At 32.9% G+C, this 12,880-nt stretch overlaps 1 long non-coding RNA gene across 1 annotated transcript; it reads right to left on the bottom strand.

The window, feature by feature from the left end:
• Window positions 1-638: 638 nt before the first annotated feature.
• Window positions 639-9,917, bottom strand: LOC150107678 (uncharacterized). The gene is made up of 3 exons (XR_016548211.1): window positions 9,715-9,917; window positions 9,086-9,153; window positions 639-840 (listed from the first exon to the last, which is right to left on the bottom strand). It is a non-coding gene; the product is annotated as an uncharacterized LOC150107678 (long non-coding RNA).
• Window positions 9,918-12,880: the final 2,963 nt, after the last annotated feature.

The following is a 12,880-nucleotide window of genomic DNA, read 5'->3' as shown; positions in this document are numbered from 1 at the left end:
AAAAATACAGTTCGTACTTGGCTTTTGCATAATAATGTATATTTGGCTATAAAATAGTGGTGGATCAATAATTATAAATAAATAAATCTATAATAAATCTCAATTTAATGAAAATTTGGTTAAATTAAAAAAAATAAAAAGTGAAATGGAGGTACACCATCTACTTTTTACAATCCTTCATAAATAATTAAAAATGGAAGACATTTTTTTTTTCTTTTTTTTTTTTTCTATGATCTCCAATTAAACGACACAGATTATTATTTTTTTCTAGTTTTGCATGCTGATTTTCGCCGGGTCTGTAATACTTTATATAGCTGACGAATTTAGATGGAACAAAAATATTCATGTATCTCAGAATATTTTCGATTTTAGATATTTATATAGGAAATATACTTCAGAAATGATTTGATTTCTTGTAGTACTGAAATTATTCCAGAAGTTTTGCATAACAACGAAAATAAGACGGGAAAAAAAAGGTTGGATTTAATAACTTGAAATGCGATTTTCTCATCATTCCTTTGAATTATATTGTTCTGTATGAAACAATGAATAAAGTTTTCCACACAGAAACCATTCATTGAATACTGATCACAAATTATTATGTTTATAGTTTGAAGAATAACTAATGAGAAGGAATATTATTATGTTTCATGATTTTAATGTAATTTAGCATATTATACAAATATTACATAGGAGATACAAGCACACTACCGGCGTCCAATAGAGAAATCGCTCTGTTCTCGGTCGATTTGATCGAGTCCACCTCCTCCTCTGCATTAAATCTTCTAACATGGATGCATCTTCAAGAAGACACATTAAAGATAAACAAACGATCACAATCTATAAAAAGAAAACAAAACTTTACAAATTATATTTAGCAAAAGATAAACTGAAAAATTAAGTCCGAGTTAAATTTTGAAAGCAAATTCTACAAAAATGTACAGATTACGTTCGATTATCCTTTAGCATCCTTGTGTGACTCACTTATTAGAATGGGTTGAAATGTCAACAGTTTGTAAAAAAAAAGTAATAATAACCTCCTATGTAACGTATAGAAGATGAAGCTAACGAAAAGGATATTGTTGAAATAGTTTGTTTGTATTAGTGAGATGATTCGACATAATATTTCCGCAAAGCATCGAATACAGAGAGGCTTATCGTTCTAGCTAGTTGTCTATATGAGATCGTGGGGGGAGGAATGTCAATACCCCTGCCACACATGATATTTAGAAACTAAAAGTACGCCTTTCGTGGCTGGGTTGGAATTCAGCAATTGACCTAGACATGTTTTTCTAAATAATTTCAACTTTCTCTTCAAAATAATTATTTATGAAAATAAAATAAATAACGGATAGATTAAAATTCTTCTCAAAGAAACAAGAATTGACTTCGTTTGAAACTTTCACGGGATAGTAGACCCAAGATTTGAGTTCGATCTCGATGGAGAAGGGGGGGGGGATGTTAAGGAACAAATGTGTAGCATAACCGATCGTTTACATATAATAACCCATTTATAAAAGCAAACAAACCGTAGTACCCACACTAATTCGGACAATAAATATATAATGTTCGGATTAGGGACACGAGATGGCGACACTGGTTCAGCCATCTCATCACTTGAAGCCATTTATAATTATGCATAGTGTTGGGCCAGCTATCTCTGATTGGAAATCGGTGGAGATTGAACTGCCCACTCAGTCTCCAAAAGTCAGATAAGGTTAAAATGGCCGCGCTTACTCCCTATAATGAAACAAAAAGCCGTTAGCGGATTCCTTTTTTTATTTTATTTCTTACTTTTTTTACCAGCTTAGTTAACCGAGTGTATATGCTCTCCAACGAACAGGCTGCTAGTTCGACTACCGCTGTGATAATGAATGTTTGTGATTGTCTTTAGGTGGGAGATGAATTTCATTTTCTGCTGAGACCACCTCCCTCCTTATTGGAGGCCTGAAGTGGCTTGAAAAAGTTCCTTGTTTAGTCTCTAGAGTTTCTGAAATATATAAAAAATAAATAAAAATCCATAAAATATATAAAATTAATAAACATAGAAACAAATTATTAGTTTACTCATGGTACTTACGTACTACAGGTTTGCAAAAACCTTTTGTTGGTAGGAAAATAATAAATTAATAAATTTATTATAACAATTTATTATTAATAAATTAATAAACATATTGAATATAACTTTTATTTATTAAGAACTTCGGGATGATTGAAAAATCTCTGCATCTATTCAGAAATGTAAGGTGGTTCAATAACTTAGCCTTCCTGCATTTCTCTTTTTCGAGGCACCGTACTTTGTGTTTCATCTGCCTGTTTAAATTATACATATTTGGTCATACAATACTTAAAAATTAGACTTTTTTATGGTTATGAGACCATCGGTACTTTATTAATATAATCCTGCCTACTAGTTTCGCTAGCGACTGTCTAACTTTGTCTAGGCTGAACGGTACACACACACACACACACACAAAAAAAAAAAAAAATGAGAGAATTCAGAAACGTTGCTAACTGTTAGGCAGTTAAGTTTGAAACTATGCGTGCATGTGTTGAGAACATCAGTCAGTATCATGGATATGTGTTGTATGCACACGTGTTACATGATTTTTCGCGTATTGTAGTTCCGTTAAACTGAGTGAGTTGATTAAGTTTTTCCATATATCTTTCAGTATGGCACCTTGATTTCTGTTGAGGTTGTTACCCGTTGTTAATACCACTGCCGCGTCCTTGAAAATTCTGTAACCGTAATCATCATCCAAATACGGCATTGAGCTATTTTCCTAGTCAATTGAATGGTTGGAAGTTGCAAAGTGATGTGCTAAGCCTGAGGAGACTATACTTGTGATCGACATCCCCAACATGCTCCATCTGTCAGATTTCCAGGCTTCTTGAAGTTTGCCCAATATATGAAAGGCCGCACATACATGGAATTCTATAAACATCTGGATATTTGAAAAATGGTACACTGTCTTTAGGAGATCTTAATACTTATCTGACGGGTAGGCTTAAATACTACTCTGATGTTATGAGATTTTAACATTCTCGCTAATCTTGAAGAGACTGAATCTACATAAGGGATGACTACTGTTGAAGCGTACTGGGTGACTGTTCCTTGTTGTTGGAGGTTGTCTTTATACAGGAACTTGTTGTTGATGTTTGTAGGAAAACCATTTTGCGATAGTGTTATAGCAATTTGAGAAAGTTCTGTCTGTATCTCTTCTTCGTCTGAAATAAACTTTTTGGCTCTGTTCCGTAACATGTGAATGATGCTATGTTTTTGTGATCTATAATGGTTGGAAGAATAATGTAAATAACGTCCAGTATCTGTAGGTTTTCTGTATATAGAAAGTTTAAAATTATTCTCCTGCCTTTCACCAGTATGTCTAGGAAGGGGAGTTGTCTGTTTTTTTCAACAGACAACTCTCCTTCTAGACAGTCGCTAGCGAAATTAGTAGGTAGGATTATATTAATAATGTACCGATGGTCTCATAACCACAAAAAGTCTCATTTGTAAGTATTTTGTGACCAAATATGTATACTTTAAATAGACAGATGAAACACAAAGTACGGTGCCTCAAAAAAAAAGAGAAATGCAGGAAGGCTAAGTTATTGAACCACCTTACATTTCTGAAGAGATGCAGAGATTTTTTAATAAACATATTATTGATTTATTTATAAATTGATGCAATTTAAAATTTAAGTAATGGATAATCATACATTATTATTATTATTATTATTATTATTATTATTATTAATTAATTAATTAAACCTCCATGGAGACAAAATACATCGCTGGAGGTCCCACTGTTACACACACACACACACACACACACGAGTTTATCATACCGTGCCTTAAATAGGTTCACTTTCTCTGAACTCCTCTCTCTCTCTCTCTCTCTCTCTTGCAATACATTCCAATCACTCATTACTCTCCATCCAACAAAACTGCTCCTCTCAACCTTTGCTGACACTCTCCTTATACAGATTTCAGGGATGAAGTCTTGTTCTCTCCATATCTTCGCCCATTCTATGCAAAACCTCCCCACATTAATCTTGAAATAAACCCTTAATAGCTTATATGTCTCGATCATATCCCCCTCTCTTCCTCATCCTCCTATCCACTAATTTCTGCAAATTGCATTTTCTCAATCTGTCTTCATACTCAGCATTCTAGAGATCAGAAACCACCTTAGTCAATCATCTCTGAATAATCATATGTGGCCTGATCAAAAGCCTTATACAAAGGAACAATAACATCCTTATTTTATTAATTAAGGGTAATTAATTTTATTAATTACCCGTAGAATTAACATTCTACAGGTAAGTATCCTCCGCATCATTCCCATTATCCACTGTGCCGTCCTCACAATTTTAGTAACATGTCCCCGAAATTTTGGGTCCTTTTCCTCAATCACTCACATCTCCTCTACGTCTTCCAAGATATTTCCACCGATTGGCTAATCTACATCTCTGCTTCCCAAATTTCAAAACCATACACTTCGCAACATTGAATTGATATACCCACTCATTTATCCATCCATCCAGTATATTAAAGTCCTCTTGCAAAGTCACAGCATCCTCTCCACTCCTGATATCTCCCCAACTTTGCATCATCTGCAAACAACTGCATATCACCATTCAGACCTCTCTCAATATCATTTACATAGAAAGTAAACAGTAATGGACCCAAAACATACCCAACTAGTAACTTTCCTCTTTTGAGATATCGCTCTCAATGGAAAACTCGCTAATATCTATCAGCGAGTTGTGTATAGAGAAGCCAATCTCCAATCCAGCGCACAACTTAGCCTCATCCGTTCCAATTTAATTACAGCTTGTCATGTGGCAACTTATCAAAGGCCTTTACAATATCTAAATATACCACTGTGTATGCAACACCCTTATCTAACGCATTTATTACTTTATTATAATAAGCAAGCAGACTACTAAAACACAATCTTCCATTAACAAACCCATGCTGGCCACCACAGAGTATTTTCTGTTGTCAACCCAGTTCTGAATCTTGGTCCTAACTAACCTCTCTGACACTTTAACCACTCCAGATACACAGACTGGCCTGTAAATCAAAGCCTTAGTCTTATCACCTCCGGTATGAATTGGAATAATTTTGTCTTCTTTCCACTCCTTTGGAACTTGACTCAGTGCAAGACTCACTTTTAAAAAAATATGTAAAAGCATATCTTTTACATATAAAAGTGATGTACAGATATGTTAATTCCCTTGAACATTCCCTCAAAACACGTTGCGAAATTGCATCAAGTTCTGAAGGTTTATTAACATCGAGTTTATTCAATTCCTCATATACCTCCTGCTCGCTTACTAACAGTTCCTTCTCCTCCTCCTCCTCCTCCTTTCCCACTGCATCCAAGTCCTGCATAAGAATGAAACATTCACAAGACTACAAGATTACATTCACAAGAATGAAATACCCTTATAAAGTGGTCATTAAATATTTCAGGTATATCCTCTGCAGCGGTTATCATTCCTCCATTTTCGCCAGCCATCCTCCCATAATCATTCTTTCTTCTACTGACCACATATCGAAAAAAATTCCCTAGGAATTTTTATCTGCATTAGCTAACTGCTGCTCGTACTGAACTTTTGATACCCTATCAAGCAAGTCATCTTCCTCGCCTGCGCTTTGTACTTCTCATGCAACGTTCTTATAACTACTCATTTTGTACTTCCATAATACATTCTTCTTCCAGATTGCATACCTTATCTCCTCATCCATTTCACACCTGCTCTATTTACCCTTTATCTCTTCAAATATAAACAGAAGAGGATAATATTAATAATTCATTTACATATTATATAATAAATATAATAACTCATTTAAAAATGTGAATAAAATACAATAAGTACAATAACTTATTTTAAAATAAGTTATTGTACTTATTGTATAATAACTTATTTTAAAATACTGTATAATAATTCATTGTCAATAATATAAACATATACTAAATATAATAACTCCTTGTAAAACTACAAATACAATAAAGTAACTCATTTTAAAAATATAATATACAATACGATAAGAAGTTTTCTTCAAAAAATTATTATTAAAAAATAGGAGCTATTAAAAATCCATCCTTATTTCTTAGCCGAATCTCAGCCTAGTCAAAACACTAAACAAGCTGTATACAAGACGGTGCTCAAACTAATTTTAACTTTTGGATCTGAGAGCTGGGTTAAAAATAAAATACTTCAGTACTGGCAGTATCATATTACAAAAGCGGATATTATGAAAGAACTTTCAGCATTTAAGAATGTGTTTGCCTCGATAATCTCAGCTGGTATGGTCACTTAAACAGAATGGGCGAGGAAAGATTAGCAAAACAAATTCTTTGCCAGGTTAGCTGGAAAATGATCCACAGAAAGGCTATAGATCTGTGTGCTCTTGTTAACTCCCTGGAACATTTCTTCAAAACACGTGGTGAAATAGCATCAATCCTACAGCCTTATTAACAACAAGTTTATTTTATTCCTCATATACTCCCTTGTATAAGGGAATGTATAAAAAGGCAAATTTTATGAAATTGGGTTTCTTATGTAATTTAATATAGGGTAGTTCATATTCAAAAGTCCATCCAATTGACTTAATTTTTGTATTTGCATTAAACGTCTTCTACCGCTATGACCTGATTAAAAGGAAATATGCAAAAAATACCTTAGAAGGTAGAAATATAAGATATTATAATATTGGAATCTTTACAGATAACAGATTAATTTGGAGGCAAATTGTTAATCAGAAGTGGGTAATGATGTCACTTTTTTATGTCGCACTATCAATAGTCTCCTTCACCCCCTCCACCTGAGGTAAACTTAGAAAGTTTCGCCGGAAAAAAAAGTTTTTTTTTTTAACTTGCTAAGTTTCTATACATTCGCCTATGAAATTAGGATGGATTTATAATATCTTTTATTTTTATTAATTTACTTTGCCGAAATGAAGCCTTTGAGATATCGTTTTCAATAACGATAATAGAGGGAGGCCCATAAGTCACGAAGGGGTTTAAACATTTAATAACTTTTTTTATTTATTAATTATTTTAATTATTTTTTGTTATAATAAAATACAAAACATAGGGATTTTTTTTTAAATTTTATTTTAGAGATTTTTACAGTCAACACCACTAGAGCCACAATAGAACTCCTAAGGCATATTTTTGACAATTGAATAATTTCGCGAAGATCTGCAATTAATTGGCCATCACGTTCTCCAGATCAGACGGCTCCCGACAAGTCCCAGACAACCCAACAGCTGTTGGAGAACATTGGTGCAGAAATTAGGGCGCTGCAGCCAGAAACATCAGAAAGGGCCCATCTTTGTGAAGCCGAAAAGGGAGCCATTTACTTAATGTGGTTTTTCATAACTAATAAAAAAAATCTCCAGGTTCTTGAAGTCATTGTAACAAAAAAGAATAAAATAATTAATAAATAAAAATTATTAAATGTTTAAACCCCTTCGCGATTTATGAGCCACTCTGTATTATTATTATTATTACGTGATGCTCCAAGGAGGATAACAACACATCACGGGAGAGCATTCTGCACCACGAAACCAGCGGTCTACAGTACTTAATCTCTTATCTACAACAACAACAACAACAAGACCTACCGCCACTAATACTATTCTTCTCTAATTACGAGTATTCTCTGGCCGATTTGACTGTATTCAAGATTAAAACGCTGAGTTTCCGAGAGGAAACCCTACTATACGACAAATATCTATAAAACGCAATATTTTTGTGTGTATCGAGTCCAAAAAAAGTTGTAATAACCCCATAGTACATTATTATCAGTTCAGTGTATATGAGTTAGATAATCCGGAAACTCTGCATTAGGCGCCAAATATTGTACTATTTTTTCAAGTAATTTTAGGGCTCTAGTAAGTAGGGTAGTGTTTCTACAACGGGTGATAACATTCATCTTCCACCAAGAAACATTTATAAACATCCATATCTGAGCATAGGATTCGAATCCAAAGCGTGTTAATTAGAGAGAGGGTATTTTATCCATTCGGTCAATCTATAAATATTATATAATTCTTTTCAAGAAATTTTTAAAAAAATTACTAAGTTGATAAATAATATCAAAAATACAAACTAATTTTATGAAAATAAAAATAAAAAAAACAATATGAATAAAGTACGTTGAACGGAAGTCCAATGAAATTAAAGTATATAGTATTCATTATTTTGAAGTAATTGTTAAATGTAATTCATTGCATTTATATAAAATAAATGACTGCAAAATATATAAATAGTTAATTTTATAACTTTATAACTATTTTATAAAGCAAGCACTTTGACAACCTTGCAGTACTTATATACCCAAATTATATTAATATCTCAAACAATGATCTCTTGCCCATATTTAAGTAGTCAAATCTTCTCACATATGGAGGTGATGCACTAAAAATCTCTTTAACTTGCTTGATGTTTTCCAGAAGAGAACGATCCCTTTCTCACAGATTCACTCTAATCACCCATCTCATAGATGTGCTGTTTCGTACTTTGTCTTATCTACAGATATTTTCATGGGCTCTGATTCATCTAAATTCCCCCAGTTTTCTTCAATTATACCACACACATGAGATGCTGCTGGCCACCATACATTCACTCTCAAGCTTCAAACATGCAGCTTCTTGTTTCTCGTCTTTTATTCATTCTATGTCTGTACTTTGGGGCAGTTTTCTTCTCAGAGGACTACGACCTCGGGCTAAATAAATAAATGAATAAATAAATAAAAAGAGAATCATTCCTTATTCTTGACCGCTTGCCCACACGCACTGCATCGATGTGCTGTAGGAACAGATGCAGATAGGAATTTTTCTCAGAACAGGGGGAAAGAATATTGCCACTAATATCGAAAAGATTTCTTCCATAGCTTCAAACTCGCCTTTCGATTGTTAATGATTAATGATATATTATATATAGAGAGATATAATTTTATACCTAAAAATAAAACTAAGTAAATGAAATATAAAATTTTAATATCGTACATCATTCTAGGTATCATATATACTAAGGAAGTAGCAAAATAATTGCATCATACCCACCACGAAAAAAGTGACATTCATCTTGGGATGAAGAGAGGAGGACTATGATAATTCAAATCCACACAAACCTAAAATGGGAAGATGTTTTATTAGCTTTCATTTAAGATAATTGGAGACATACTTAAAATGCAAATAATTCCATTTGCATTTAAAAATGTAAGCCTTATAATTTATGAAATCAGGTTTCTTACGTAATTTAATATAGTCTACTTTACGTTCAAAAGTGCATCCATTTTTTTTCCCGGGTCCAGTTCTGTTAGAATTCAATGCTACACATTGTTCTTTGTATACAGATATGAGAGAGAGTGACTTCATATTTAATTTTAGTATTTAAATTAAACATCTTGTATCGCTACGATCTAATTAAATTCAATTTCAGTTCTCGTCAAAATGACACTAGTATATATAATCCATATGCTGTAAGAATATTAGATAAAGATTTTGAATTCTATATACGGCAATATATAATGACTCAAATACATTAAACACACACAACTACTACAATATCAGCGTACAACATATAAACAGATTTTTTCTAAAATTCCGGTCTGTAATAAATAACTATGTTATCTATTTCAAAGCAAATACGACACATACACAAGGAATAATAGACAGAAAGGTAAACTTACTGATGCGTGAAAGGACATTGCGACACTTCATACGGCATTAGATCGTAAACCGGAAGATTTAAATATACAAAAGTTAAAGCAGCGTACAATTCTCAGGAATCTAGTGATATTCTCCACATAATTTCAACAGGTGGCTTAAACACTGACCTTATTTCTTAGCTCCGCCTTCCAACTGACCTTGATCAGTCAGATCTTGTTCGGCATAAAGCCAACAGTCGAAAACGCGTAATGCATTAAAAATAAAAATAAAAATAAAAATAAAAAATTCACTCTCACAAGATGTCGCTTCAGTAGCATGCACTTTGACAGACGGTGCCACTTCTTGCTATATTTATTTATTTATTTATTTATTTATTTAAAGGAGTTGCTTGTCAGATCCGAGATTTTTCATTTTTATATTTCAAACTCTCATTCATCACTCTCCAAAATATTATATTTATGTCATTAGCAATATGGTTTCTTATTTAAAATTTATTATGATAATATCCAGCTATAAAAGTAATTAAATCTCAGTACCTTAGAAGTATAAAACTTAATACGAAAACAGAGAAAGCAGAAATGTTTATATAAGATTAAGATTTTGGTAACACAATTAGTTCTATTGCATTTCAACAAGTTTTGTAGAATAGCATATGAGCTGCTTCCAGGAACATTCTTTGTAACTAAAACCGAGAACTAAGAACTTCAGTTGACTCACCCATAATTCATAATAATAACCGTGACTTTACATTCCAAATTCGTGACTTTTTCAACTGAAGAAGATTTTTTACTTATTGTTTTAAATAATTTTTAACTGATTGTTTTAAAGGTAACAAATTTCTTTTTTTTTTTTTTGTATTTTTAACAGTCTAGCTTCTTTGTAACATTTCATGAGGACACATTATCATTAAGAAGTATCATCAAGTATATCGGTTGCTCAGCTATCATAGTGCTGAAGATGAAAATTACATGTAAGAAATTAACTTTAATTTTGTACAATAAGTGTTTCTGTTGATAATTTCCTGGATATAAAAAGAGAGCAACGTTATATAATTTTTAAGACAAACATACACACTGCAGAGGACAACAGCAATTCGTTGTTTAGTAATGGAGTACTACTCTTTCTTTAATTGGATCTTTCTAATAAATACAATGAAAAAAATCTAAAATTAAAAAATTAAAAAATCTAAAATTAAAAAATTAAAAAATCTGAAGTAATGGTAAAGAGGAGGAAGTTTGAATTTATCGAACTTAAAAAGAAAAAAAAATACAAATTTGTGAAGAGAAAAATTTGAATAATCGAAGTCAAAAGGAAATCATAAAATATGATTACTTTAAATTCCTTTAGCTTAAAATTAATTTCTGAATTTAAAACTTTAGCAACATTTAAATTAAGACAGCAGAAAGATGGTGTTTATGCTTTAGGAACTTTCATAATATTAGATCTCACGAAGAAAAGACTAATTTAACTTCGATTCTAGTCAGCGAACAGAGGTACTTCCTTCAACCTAACGCATTTATTCCCGTATAGAAAGTAGGTGAGGCAGTTTTTAGCCCTATTTAACTTTTGGAGAATGAGTGGGCAGTTCATTCTACACTAGTAGCCAATCAGAGATAGCTGGCAAATGACTATCACTAATTATCGGCGGTCACCGATGAAGAGGCCGTCAAATAAGTGCTGCCATCTCATGGTACCTAACCATAACACAATATTTTTAATATCGGAAAACAGTGTGGATTTTATGGTAGATTTTCTTGGATTTATGGTACGGAAAACCCGCTTGTTCGTGCCAGAGATCGACTAACTTGGGAACCAGTCGAAAAAAAAAGGCTTAGAAAAAGTTCCTCTAGTCGGAAAACTCATGACGCTCTTTCTTTACTTACTTATTTTTCTTTACTTGCATTATTATTTTTATAGCAAAAATATATTGACCTGATTAGCTAAAATAGATTGGACTCATTAATTATTGCAAGGAAACAACATTCAGACACATCATCAAGGACTGTCCTGAAATAGATTTCTGGATAGTCATATATAATCACTTTACAGGATAGATCACTGTAAAGTGATTATAACTGTTTAGAGCACTTATTCACTTTTTTCCTCGTCTACTGGTACAGCATTGCTAACAAATATAATTATCAGGTGATCTCACAAGAAATGATATTTACCATTTATTTTTAAAGGTAAACCCACACTTAAATTCAGTTTTCATGGAGTATCAACTTTCCTTCGTTCTCTGTGACCTTGTGCTATGCTTATACGTGCATTTCAATTCTACATTTGTAAAATTCCTTTGGCTTCGAACAAGAATGTGGACAGGGCACTTTTGATCACCTTGACACTGAAAAATGCTCTTTTCGGTCAAGATAGTATTGTATGCTTTGGCATTAGCGGAACCAGAAGGACAAAACCGGCGAATTTGATGGATATGTAAATTTTGTTTTCTTTCAGGTTCCTCCCTCTTAATTTGGCAAAAGTTATTTGAGTTACATAAAATTCTTTTATTGATTAAAAAAATGTCATTGATCAAAGAATGATGCAAGAAAAATCTTGTTTAGTTTTATTTGAACCCGGTAATTTAAAATAAACCAGGTCGTGAATACCTCATTTTTTAATATTCAAGATGCACAGCAAAAACCTTCCAAGTTCTACGATTCAAGTCACCTTTATTATTATTACCTGACACCTCCAGGGAGTCCAAAGACTCATCGAAAGAGGGCACCTACTCTACAACTCTTCGTCTCCATCTCTCAATTGACCAACTACTGGAAACCGCGTCATATACATCAACGCCATCTACTGTCCACCACACACCACTAGTATTTTCACAGACAATCATAAACATCCATGTCCACGGCGGGATTCTAACACGCAGCCTTTTAGCTGGAGAACGGATACGCTAACCACTCGACCAACCAGGCCGACCACCTCATAAAAGCTTTCAATTGAAAGTGAGGTAATCACTTTCAGTGAGATTGGATTTTTTTACAATTAAACAGACAAACCAGCAGAGTTTTATGTTAATCCTATCCACAGAAGATTGGAGATCTATAGTACATTTTATATTATTAGAAAGGATGTGCTAAAGCTAGGATAATCTGAATCCTTGCTCAGGAGAATAACATGGAATTTTTTCAAGCAATTTCGGCTTCCAATATTGATGGGGTATTGATGAAGTTCACC

The sequence above is a fragment of the Typopeltis vanoorti genome, chromosome 4 (assembly GCF_054136105.1).
Source record: "Typopeltis vanoorti isolate ZY-2024b chromosome 4, IOZ_Tvanoo_1.0, whole genome shotgun sequence".
In the NCBI taxonomy this organism is placed as follows: Eukaryota; Metazoa; Arthropoda; class Arachnida; order Uropygi; family Thelyphonidae; genus Typopeltis; species Typopeltis vanoorti.
This window is presented reverse-complemented; position numbering and strand designations above follow the sequence as displayed.